Here is a 13,168-nt window from a genome sequence, read left to right as displayed (position 1 = left end):
GCCTCTAGTATAATCTTGTACACAATTTACATTTTCTAAGCCTCTGTTTTCCTCATCTATAAAACGGTACTAATAATAGTACCTATTTCATAAGGTGTTAAGAATTAAATCAGAAAAAGGTTCTTAAGAGACTAGTACATAGTACACTTTTAATAAATAATAATAATAACAAGTATTGAATGTCTTAGTAATGCTACCAAATGCTTATCATATGTCAAGTATCTTTCAAGTGTGGTGCATGGATTAACTCGTCTAATCTTCTCAAACTCTGAGGGAAATACTATTATTACAGCCATTTGAAGACTAGGAAACTGAAGTAAAAAAAATTTAAATTAAGAAGCCCAGATTCACAGCTGGGGATTAGCAGAACCAAGATGTGAACATATGCCCTGGCCAGCTGGTGTGGCTCAGTTGGTTGGACGTTGTCTGGTGCATGGAAAGGTTGCTGGTTCCATTTGGGGTTCTGGCACATGTCCGGGTTTGGGGCTCAATCCCTGATCCCTGGTAGGGGGTGTGCAGGAGGCAGCCAATGGATGTTTTACTCTCACATTGATGTTTTTCTCCCTCCTTCCCTCTCTCTCTCTCTCTCAAAAAAATCAATAAAATGTCTTAAAAAATGTGAACATACGAGTTTTCATTCATAATGAATACATTACATTGTATCTCAATATATCAACAAATAAATCATCACCAACATGATCTAAAACAGCTGAAGAAAAATTCCGTTCTCTCAAAGAAAAGGATTATGATAAAAGATTGTAGGGCTTAGGGGAGATTTTTGCTTTTTACTTAATAGAAAATGACAGCAGCTAAACATAAGGCTTTCACAATGGATAGCTACAGAAAATGAACTCTGTGAACAAAGATGTGGATGGGGAGGAAGAGGAAGAATATAGTAAAGACAAGTGTTCTCTGTTAATTACAAATAGATTGAAACATGCTCACCACTGGCACAGCTATGGAATTGGCCATTTTGAGTTACTTTTTATCATGCCATTCTAGAAAAGCCTCACGCTCCCTTCCCATTCACCACTGAACTCTGAGAGGCCTGGGATAGAAGAGTGAGCATGTCTGCACGTCTGCATGGAGCGGAGACAGCAGACCTGGCGCCAGTTCATACTAGTTTCTCCTTTTCCTGGTTCCAACTTTCTCCTCTGAGAAAAAGACCCTGGCATTTTGGTAATCTGAGGATCCTGAACAAATAAATGCCTATGTGCAACAAAGGTTACATAAAATAGAAGACCAAGAAAGAGAAAATTGCACTAAATTCTGAAAAATTCTCCCAAGGGACAATGAATACAGGGTGCTGGAAAATGTGATGGACAATGGCCATGTGGGCAAGGCATGCTACACAGCTCAGGGAAACTCCAGTGGACATGGTGCAAACACGCAGCCTTCCAGAGATCCAACTTGATCCAAAAATGAAACGTAAAATACACAAAGAAGTCCTTTTTGTGAAAGAGTCCATCTAATTTTCCAGATGCTTCAGAATGAATAAATAACCACCCTGCAGGAGGACCTCCGCCAGGTCAATCTGACCTATCTATCTGCTGCTAGCTCAAGGACATCTGAGATCTGAAAGTTTACTGGTAAGGAGTGAAAACAGATTGTTACTTCATTTCAGAAGATAATTTAATTCTTGCTTCCTGAGTAATCTGCATGTAATGAATGCTGTGTTTTTAAAAAGATTTAAAAAAATATTTTTATTGATTTCAGAGAGGAGGGGAGAGGGAGAGAGAGATAGGAACATCAATGATGAGAGAGAATCATTGATTGGGCTGCCTCCTGCACGCCCCTGACTACGGATCAAGCCACAACCCGGGCATGTGCCCTTGACTGGAATCAAACCCGGGACCTTTCAGTCTGCAGGCCGATGCTCTATGCACTGAGCCAAACTGGCTAGGGCTTAAGAAGATTTTTTATTAATTTTTTTTTTTTAAGAGAGAGAGGAAGGGAAAGAGAGAGACAGAGAAACATCAATGTGACAGTGAAACATCCATCGGCTAGCTACTCCACGGCCCTTATCAGGAATCAAAGTGGCAACCAGTGCATGGGACGATGCCCAACTCACTGAGCAACACTGGCCAGGGCACTGCTGGTATTTTTAAGTCAATTGACTCCTATCAGACCCCCACATTCTGATATTCCAGGAACTCAGAGGCATGCCAACCACTCTCCTTCCTCCTGCTTCCTGCTGTTCCCTCACACGTGCTGAATCTCAGCCATGCGGCATGCACTCCTCAGCTGAGTTTACATGAAGTGCCTAGAAATGACCGTCGTTCTGCTGCTATCCCTGCCCACACCACTGATGCCTGTCAGGTAAGGAAGCAGATGTAAATAGAGGGCTTACGAGGTGCAGGAGAGCAGTTTGTCCTAAGCTGGTGAGCAAGCTAGGAGAAAACAATTACAGGAGCCAAAACCCTGTGACTATCTCTTCACCTACACTCACTAGGGCCTGCTTCTCTTCTGGACGCCAAACACAGGAGCAAACCTTGCTTAGCCATCTCCTTACATTAGCTACCTCCGGGCCTCTGAGGAATGGCTGCCTTGCCTAAGACAGGAACACATTTTATGAATGTGTGCCATTGATAAAAAGAAACATGCCATTCACTCTGATTTGGAGGCTATGAGAAATATAAAGTTCATGCCTATGATACTTTATCAAAACACGTCATTTAGTCTTAGTGGTTACCTAAAAGACTTTTCATTGAGAAGTATATTAGCTGCCAGTCACGTTTATATAATTCTAGGTTTATGGGAAGGTCAGGAACTGGTATACTAATAAATTTTCACATTAAATGAGCAGGCAATTCAAATTATCTTTATATCTGTGCTTTTAAAAAGCAATAACACTAAGAGAATAATCTTTTCTAAATCTTCTGTAGATCCTCACACTAAAAAAAAGGGAGATATTGCATTATGATTGCTTTCTATACTGATTTTTATAACATAAAAACCAGTGCCTGAAATTCAGTTTCAAGAGAAATAACTCCATCTTTCCTACCCCCTTAAGTTAAAAAAAACACACACATACAAAAAAACCTACTTCCTTCTGGATTTACTTTCATGAACAACTGATCGAAACTGCATCCCGAGGGAGAAAACAGAACTGTGACTCCCACTTTGATCTCTTCCCCATGGAGAAATTCACTCCCTGCCTGGCTTGCAAGATGTTCATTTGATTGACGTTTGCTCTGATGTGCAAACTGCTTTGAACTTCAGACATTTAATTCCCATCAGGCTGCAGTCATTTTTATTCTCCTTCAACAGGATTTACAAGCGGGAGATCAGCAAATGTAGAAGATAAAATAAATTTGCAGAAGCTTTGAATCTTACATCAAAACTGTTGGAGTGAGTTCCAATTGGATTTCATTCAGCCTCGATTCACAGTGTAAATCAACTTTTCAGTGGAGTCCCAGTTTAGAAGAAGGAAAAAAAAAAGACATAAAGGAGAGAGACACATAACACCAGTTGGGGTTTACTTCCTGAATCTCTTGGTCTTTGTTTAAATTTGCAATGGATTTCCCTCAACATTTCCAGGGAAGGCTGCCCAATTTATCACAGAGCACATGAAAGCCACACCCACAGTTCCAAGGGCGGTGGTGAAATGCAGTCTTATTCATGGACACATTTTTATGGTAAGATTTAAAAAAGCAAATCCCTGTGGATATCTCCGAAGAGCAAGGCTTAAATTGATAATGGAGTCCATCAACAAGGCCACTATGATGACAGTTAGCGGGTAGTGGATGTTTTGTACTTATTTGTAATCACTGCTAAAATGCCGAGATGGGTGCAAAAGGTTAAAAAACACACAAAACCCACCATTTCTTCTGAAGCAAACCCTGATGTCGGCTCAAAATCCGGTGTGGAACATAGAGTTCAATGCACAGGGCAGGCCCTTGCTTCCAGAGCTGTTGAGCTAGCGGGTTCCGTTTGAAGAGCAGCACACATTGTCTCTTCCTCGGTGCTACCTACGGCTGCCTTCAGACCCCGTGTGAAACCCAAGATCGTCAAAAAGAGGACCAACAAGTTCATCCGGCACCAGCCAGACCGATCTGTCAAAATTAAGTGGAACTGGTGGAAACCCAGAGGCACTGGCAACAAGGTGCACAGAGGGTTCCAGGGCCAGATCCTGATGCCCAGCACTGGTTATGGGAGCAACAGGAAAACCAAACACATGCTGCCCAGTGGCTGATGGAAGTCTCTGGTCCACAGCGTCAAGGAGCTTGACGTGCTGCTGATGTGCCACAGCCCTCACTGTGCTGAGATGCTCACACGTCTCCTCAGACCGGAGCCATTGTGGAAAGAGCAGTCCAGCTGGCCATCGGTCACCAATCCCAATGCCAGGCTGCTCAGTGAAGAAAATGAATGGACAGATTGGGTAAACTTTATATTTATGTTAATAAAATCATAAAATTCTGCAAGCGCCCCCCCCCCCAAAAAAAACCCCTACAAAAACAAAAACAAACAAAAAACAACAACCAAAAAATCCCACAACAGCTCACATTTTCCTGGGAACCAAAGGAGGCAAAGCCCCCTGACCAGTAGCTGCCGGAGCCTGTAAAAGATGACCTGGACACTGAGAGAGGCCCAGGCCTCCCAGCCAGTCCCTCTCGTCCTGGGAACAGCCCCACAGTGTCTGGCTGACTACAACGCGGCGGGGGGGCATAGCACTTCACCTCCATTCAGCCAGGTTCCTGCTCATTCTTTCTGGGAAGTGTCTGCTCTCTAAATATTTGAGCAACACCAGTTGAGAAGAATTAAACAAGAACCCCCTTATCTTCCACTTAACCACCCCCGAGAATAAAGTTAAACAAAGAAAGAGCTAAGATAAAAATCAAACATCTGTACTGGCAAATATTTAAACTCTGTTTGAATGGTGGAGGAAGGGGTACGAGTGGGATCACTTCAAAAAGGAACTACCACATTCATAAAGTAAATGATACCCCCCACACACAACGGCGTTTACTCACTCAAACACCTAAATTAATGGACAAACTCAAAGGCTGTCAAATAACGCGTAATCGTGTCCCAAGAAATGGTGTTTCCTTCCATCTCTGCAGAGATGGGAGAGATAAGTCACATTCTTTTTGTTCTTATCAGTAATAAGGATTAAACCTGCAGGGTTCAGCGACTTCAACTACGCCAGAGTAGACACAAGGGCTGCTTTCAAATGCCCTTGGAAGGTAGGGCTTTCGGAGCAATAAAGCATCTCTCTCTCCATTACAGTCCAAGTATCATACAAACCAGCCATATTTCTTTTTCGCGGTCTTCCCCCTCCCCCCCCTCTCCCCCCCCCCCCCCCCACACACCACAGATCACGGAGAGGCCAGAGTCCAACTATTATCCACTTAATCCGCTTTCTCACACACGCTTGGGAGACTGCAGAGGTGACATCCAGGGGGAGTGGAGCTGGATCCAAACCCCATTAAGCATTTATATTTATCTGTATCTTCCTCATCACCCGGTTGGGGCAGGGTGCATGCACAAAAAGAAAGAAGGGTATCTGGAAAGATAAAGGGGAGAACAGGAAGGTGGACAGCAGCCTGGTGGGGGTGGGACCCCCGGGCTCCCTTTGTGTCCTCATAGCCCTTGTCCATCCTGCCACTTGACTCTACAAAGGACTTCACACACTTGCAGCTGTTTATTATATACGTTCCCCCTCGCTAGTTAATACACAGAGAGATACTTTCCTGTGGGGATCTCCAGGGCGCAGCCCTGTAAGGTGCACACGTTTAGTACATGTCTGCTGAATGAATACATGCGGAGAACCCAAGAGACGTGGCTTTCTAGGACTAGAGAGCAGAGATTGTAGATGCAGGCACACCGCGTAGTTAGTAAACGGCAGACAGCTGTGAGTGGAAGGACACAGACATCAAGGAGAAGCACAAACCACCTCAGAGGTAGCAGATGACCTTGAAGATGGGCTGGCTCACTCTCTCAGGCACATACGCATTGAGGGGAGAGGCCTGGTCCGAATCGTCCTGTTCCACAGAAGAAACATGACACACAGACAGGGAGTATTTGTGGCTAATGGGTCCTCAAAAGAAATTACTGACCCAATAGTAAGAAGTTAATAAAGCTGTGAGTCTGAAGATAGAGTTGTACACCATCATACCAAACAAGCCATGTCTCCTGGGAGACATTATAGACAGAATGCTTTTTGAAGTTTTGGTCTTCTTTGAAAACACTGATTTTCTGCCCAAGAAAACGCTTCAAAATCTCAAAGGAAGTTTCTGGTCCTCTGTTGAAATCGGGTCTATTTCTTAAGGCTGGCAATTTCTTTCAGAAACCAGGTTTTCACGACGAGAGCAAAGATCTGAGAGAGGGAAGCCTCAAGGGAGGGAGGGAGGCAGTAATGATAGACGTAATGGAGGAAGACAGGGAGGGAGGGGAAGGAGAGATGAAGGAAGAAAGGCGGGAAAGAAGGAAGGAGGGGAGGGAGGGAGGGAGGGAGGAAAGGAGAGAGGAAACAAAGAAGGAAAGAATGAAGAAAATCAGAGGACCATCTCTTTTTTAAATCCATAAAAGGCCACTGGTGAAATTCAGTATTCTAAGCAGAGTGGCAGGTCTCCTGTCCTTGCTTCAGTGAAGGTCACACAAGGAAAATTCAGAAAGCAGGACTGTCAGCAGACCCAAGTGCAGGTGCTTTCCACTGTGACGATGCTCATCAGCAGTTCTAAAGGTAAAGGTATCTACACACACACACACACACACACACACGGACACACACACACACACACACACACACACACACACACGTAAGTGGCACAAACTGCTGCAGGAACATGTTTTTAAGGCTGAGAAACCAACTAACCAGACTATGGGGGCATTATATTCAGCCCATTTACACATTTCAGAGGGTCATACAACAGCCTCAAGTAAATTTCAAAGAAAGTATATATAGATTTAGTGTTTTCAAGGGCCAGATAAGCCCATTCCTATTTTTACCACTGGCCAAATTTACTTTATCATGAAAAAGATAATTATTTTGTTTTTCAGGGAAACCCTGATTCCAAACTGAGTTCCTCTTGATCCCTAGCACAACTTTCTCTGAGCAAAACAGGGGCGGGGGTGGAGAGAGGACAGTATCTACCCTACCACCGCTGTTGAGAGGATCTAAAGTAAGTAAAATAATGTTTACAGAAGTAAAAGCCCAAGAAAGTATTTCACTGAAGTATAAACATATGTAACTCTTTTACACACGTTAAATAATGTAATGGAGTGGGCCCTGTATAATGTAAGCATTCTGCAAAATCTTTGTTGAGTTCTGAGCTCAACTCAAGTCCTTTGGGCAGCAATAGCCATAAAGACTGTACCTGTAACATTCTGCATGCCTGCAGGTAATAATAGTTTCTAAAAGGACTGGAGGAGGAAGTTTGAGATAAAGCAGGGAGAATGACTTGAAAAGCTAAGATTTACCTTATAGTACTGGAAGGGCAAAAACACAAAACACATCTTTCTGGGGAAAGAATGGGACCAGAAATAAAATTAAGCTCAGTTGTCAAGAACTAAGCTTGTCCTATTATTTGACCTTGTGACATTAAAAGAACAAAAGAACAAGTATCCTAAGTGCAAAGCACCTGGCTAAATCACAATGTTGTATTTTTCATGAGAACAGTAATAAGAAATAAATTGTATCTAGGGTTAAACATCTTACAGCTTTTTTCCCATGTGCACTACCTTAAAATAGCACTGGGAAAAAATAGGAGTTGCCTACATGTGGGTCAGCTGTTACGTCTGGAAATATGATTTTATACAAAACTCATTTGTGCATTAGCACATTAAAACTATACATTTCCACCTTGCCCTTGCTCCTGAACTGCCATGCACATAACATGATTATGGGGGTGAAAATATTTGTGGAATAAAAATAATACAACAGGCTAATCTCAACTGTTTGCCAGACACCTCCCACCCAAAAATGATCCACATGCAATTCAAAATTAAAACTAGATGGTTATACCAAATTCATCATCTTCCTTTTAAAAATCTCCTTTTGTTCTGATTTTTACTCTTTCGTATCCTGAGATGCACAATTTAAAATTTAGAACCATCTTTTAAAATCTCCCACCCCATCCAAGTCTCCAATAAAAATGAGTTGGGCCCTAGCTGCTTTGGCTCAGTGGATAGAGCGTCAGCCTGCGGACTGAAGGGTCCCGGGTTCGATGCTGGTCCAGGGCACATGCCCAGGTTGCGAGCTCGATCCCCAGTATGGGGGTGTGCAGGAGGCAGCCGATCAATGATTCTCTCTCATCATAGATGTTTCTATCTCTCTCTCTCTCTCTCTCTCTCTCTCTCTCTCTCTCTCTCTTCCTCTCTGAAAAGAATAAAATATCTTTAAAAACAAAACAAAACAAAAAATAACAAGTTGGCAGATTCCATGTAACCCACCAACACCCTGACAGCTTCTGCCTCCCTACAATCCTTCCTTCAAGTGTCACTACTTTTCTCCTGGATTACTAGGATGGCCCAATTTGACAAGCAATATGCCTTTGCACCACAATTTGTCTTTCACTTCCAACTAATTAATCTACCCAAATCGCAGACAGGACCGCAGACCTTGCTTTAAAACCTACTGCTTAATGCGAGAAGTTTGTCCACGTGACCAAGGACTGAGCCCACCACAGGACACCTCTTATCCACCGCTCCGGCTGTGTGTCTTCCACCTCACCACACTCAATGTTTTCTGGTTAGAAGCATCCTTCCCCTAGATCTATCTGCAGAAGTTCCACTCTTCAAGGCTGCAACTGCCAGAGCCTGAGAAGCCTGTGTTCATAACCTTTCTTCTCTACAGGAGTCGCTGGATTCCTTTCCTGACGCTTGGCTAGTCTCTTGGCTAAACCTGCCTTAGCTTATTCTACATGTCCTATGAGCTTCTACAGAGTGTGTTAGTCATCTTTGTCATCAGACAGTATCGAGTACAAGGTCTCGTACATTAACTCCCTTGCACATGATACAGACAAGTTGAGTTGAAAGTGACATAGAGGGGGTCCCTCCTTATCTGCAGTTCCGCTTTCCACAGTTTCCATTACCTGTGGTCAACTGTGGTCTGAAAATATTAAATGAAAAATGCCAGGAACAAACAATCATAAGTGTTAAATTGCATGCCTTTGAGAAGACCATGATGAAATCTTGTGCTTCTTGCTCCTTTGCCCCAAGACCACAAAGCATCCCTTTGTCCAGTATATCCACGCTGGATACGCTCCCTGCTCCTTAGTCACTTAGTATCCATGTTGGTTATTAGACCAACCATCACAGAATGGCAGTGTTGTTCAAAACAATGGCCCAAGCACAGGAGTAATGATGCTGGCAGTTTGGATATGCCCAAGAGAAGCTGTAAAGTGCTTCCTTTAAGTGAAAAAGTGCAAGTTTTTTACTTAAGGAAAGGAAAAAAAATTGTATGCTGAGGTTGCTAAGATCTACAGTAAGAATGAATCTCTTATCTTGAAATTGTGAAGAAGGAAAAAGAAATTCATGCTAGTTTTGCTATCGTACCTCAAACTGCCAAAGTTACAACACAGTACATAATAAATGCTTAGTTAAGATGGAAAAGGCATTAATAGGTCCAGAGACACAGAAACATGCCACAAACTGATGAATCTCAGAAGGAGAGGGGCAGGAAGAGATTAACCAAAGAACTTATATGCATCTATGCATAGCCCATGGACACAGACAATAGTTCGGTGAAGGCCTGGGGAGGGCAAGGCCGAGGGTGGTCACGGGACAAAAGGGGATATCTGTAATACTTTCAATAATAAAAATAAATTAAAAAAAAGAAAATCAATCAGTATAATTCACATTATAATAACAAAATTTAAATTTAAAAACAAAGAAGGCATTAAATTTGTGGGTAGAAGATATGAATGAAAAATGTGTTCTGATTGATAGCAATGTGTTGCACCAGAAAGCATTGAGACTATACAAAGACTTCAGCAAGGGATCCCCTAAAACAAGTGACCACGTTCACAAAACTTTATTACAGGATACTGTTATAATTGTTCTATTTTATTATTAATTATTATTGTTAATTTCTTAGTGTGCCTTATTATGATAAACTAGAGGCCCGGTGCACGGATTCATGCACATTGAAAGAAAATTAATTAGAAGAAACATTTTAGAGGCTGGGGAGGGACCATGGGAGGTCGGCTCCAGGGTGTGTCTGGCATGTCTTGCCCAGTCCTGATCAGCTGGACCCCAGCAGCAAGCTAACCTGCCAGTTGGAGCATCTGCACCCAGGTGGTCAGTGCACGTCATAGCGACTAGTCAAATGGTCGAACGAAGGGTCGGACACTTAGCATTTTAGGCTTTTATTATATAGGATAATAAACTTTATCATAAGTATGTATGTATAGGCAAAAACATAGTATATTAGAGGGCTCAGTAATTCCTTGGTTTCAGGCTCCCACTGGGGTCTTGGACCATATTCCCTGTGAATGAAGGGAAACTACTATATATAAGTATTTGGAAATTTTGTGTCTTTAAGTTCATCCTACATACAATCAATTATGAATATATCATAACTATTCATATCCATTAATATCAATGATAAAATATAGCTGATAACTGTGATGCCTAAGTCAATATCAACTTGTTTCATATCAGGGCTTGTAACAATAGAATAATAGTCAGATGAAAACAACTATTATGAATTGGCATAAAAGTACTTGAATTTCTGCCTACACGTAAAGTAGCTCAGAAATTCTGACATCATCATCACCACCACTCCTCAAAAACTAGAGACAAAAATCAGGTTTGCTACCACAGAGTAACTCCTTCAGTAAATATTTATCGAGGACCTGTTCAAGCAAGATATTGAATACAAAGTTAAATCTGACAGGGTCCCTGAACTCAAGTGTAACTAAGAAGGATGAGAGAACACACAACGTGAAAATACGCTTTAGAGCAGTGGTTCTCAACCTGTGGGTCGCAACCCCTTTGGGGGTCAAACGACCCTCTCACAGGGGTCGCATAATACATCCTGCATATCAGATATTTACATTACGATTCATAACAGTAGCAAAATTACAGTTATGAAGTAGCAATGAAAATAATTTTATGGTTGGGGGTCACCACAACATGAGGAACTGTATTAAAGAGTCTCGGCATTAGGAAGGTTGAGAACCACTGCCTTAGAGCCTGGTATCAAGCACTCTCGAGTTACCCAGAATTAACCTCAGACACCTTCGATTCCTCCCTCTTCCAACACCCAACAGAGTGGGTGCCAACAGCCAAGTTCAGGCCTCCAGTCATTACATGGCTGACAAGTAAAATCCCATAAAACCTCATGTGTCATCATTTCATTCCCTTTCTCAAAAATCTTAAATTAATTATCCCATTCAAGAAACCAATATTTATTTGGTATCTACTATTAGTCAGAGAGTAAAGATAAAGTAGCAAGAGAAGGACATTGTCCTCAACTTCCTTTACAGGGCCTAAAGTCTGAATAAAGTTCAGAGTCTTCAGGCTCGTATTTGGGAATCTCTCTGATATGATATAAACCCAGCTTCTCAGCTGCCTCTTCCATCACTTGCTCCAGACTTGTAATGTCCACTTCAGTGCAAGTGGCCATTTCCAGCCATGGAGTTTTCTTCATATTGACCTTTCTGGAAATCACTTCTTTCATATCTGCATACTTTCAAATCCTTTTTCTACTTCAACACTTAGCTGAAATGCTTCTCCCATAGACCATTCCACAAATGATTATTTTTAAATGAATGAATGAGTGAGTGAGTTAACATCTGTAGGCCTTGCTGAATAATCTCTCCCTCTCCCCCCTCAACCAGATAACTCAAAAAAAGAAAGAGAAAGAGAGAGAGAGAGAGAGAGAGAGAGAGAGAGAGAGAGAGAGAGAGAGAGAGAAAGGGAGGAAGAAAACAAAGTCCCCCATGAACTTCAGGTTGAGGGAAATTAATGACTCCTGAGAGCTGGGTCTCTGGAGTATACTTCAAACTGCTCATGTTATCGTTGAGGAAACTGAGGATGAAAAGGGTTAAGTGAGTTTTCCACAGCAAAGTGGCACAGCAGAGGCCCACCCCGTTTTAGTACTATATTACTATGATAAAATCTGCATCACAGCTGAACTTACACGGAGAGGAAAATTGACTTTACTGCTTAAGGTAATTCCACCATGGTAGAGACTGAGCTGATTTAAAAGAGGAGGAAAAAAAAATGGGCCCTGGCTGGGTGGCTCAGTTATTTGGAGCATAGTCCAGTACCAAAAGGTTGTGAGTTCAATTCAGGGCACATACCTAGGTGGCAGGTTCAATCCCTAGTTGGGGCACATAAGAGAAGCAACTGATCGCTCTCTAAAAATCAGTAAACATATCCTCGAGTGATGATTGAAGAAAAAAATTTAAAGAAGCTTGCCTTTTCTTAAAATGAAAAAAAGTTAATGTTTGAGTTTGAATTAGAAAAGAAAAAACAAAACAAAACCGAACACAAAAACCTGACCTGAAGCTAAATCCCTGAGGAGAGCTTAGCACAGGAATTTGAACATTATGGGTCAGGAAGTTAATCACAAAATTAAAAACAACTCTCTAAGTAACTTATTTCTGGTTCCAATGATGTTGATAATACTTAAAGAACTTGAAATGTGACTATAGAAATTTGCACATCTACATCATGACACAAAAAAATGCAACCAATTTACATGGAAAAAATCTACTCAAATGCCAAGATTCCTTTCCAGGTAGCCCATTATCATGAGCATTAACTCTCTTTTTTTTTTTTTTTCCTAAATTGAGGTATAATTAACATAGTTTCGGGTATACAACATAATGACTGGACATTTGTATATGTTGTAAAATGTTCACTACAATTAGTTTGGGCAACATCTGTCACTCTACATAGTAACACAATTTTGTTTTCTTCTGATGAGGACTTTAAGATTCACTCTCTTAACAACTTTGAAATATACAATATGGTATTAATTATAGTCACCATACTATACATTGTGCCCCCATGTCATATTTATTTTGTAAATGGCAGTTTGTACCTTTTGACCCTCTTCACCCATTCTTCTGGCCCCTCACCCTCACCAACTTGTTCTTTATATCTATGAGCTAGTTTTTTTAAAGATTTCCACACATAAGTGAGATCACATGGTATTTTTCTTTCTGTCTGACTTATTTTACTTAGCACAATGCCCTTAAAGTCCAACCACATT

The 13,168-nt window shown here is 41.6% G+C and overlaps 1 pseudogene; it reads left to right on the top strand.

Annotated features, from left to right (window-relative positions):
• Nucleotides 1-2,269: 2,269 nt before the first annotated feature.
• LOC102439416 lies at nucleotides 2,270-4,381 on the top strand (annotated as a pseudogene).
• Nucleotides 4,382-13,168: the final 8,787 nt, after the last annotated feature.

This window comes from Myotis lucifugus, unplaced genomic scaffold, assembly GCF_000147115.1.
Source record: "Myotis lucifugus unplaced genomic scaffold, Myoluc2.0 scaffold_3369, whole genome shotgun sequence".
Lineage (NCBI taxonomy): Eukaryota > Metazoa > Chordata > Mammalia > Chiroptera > Vespertilionidae > Myotis > Myotis lucifugus.
The sequence above is the reverse complement of the archived record's forward strand: the minus strand, read 5'-3'. Positions and strand labels throughout refer to the sequence as shown.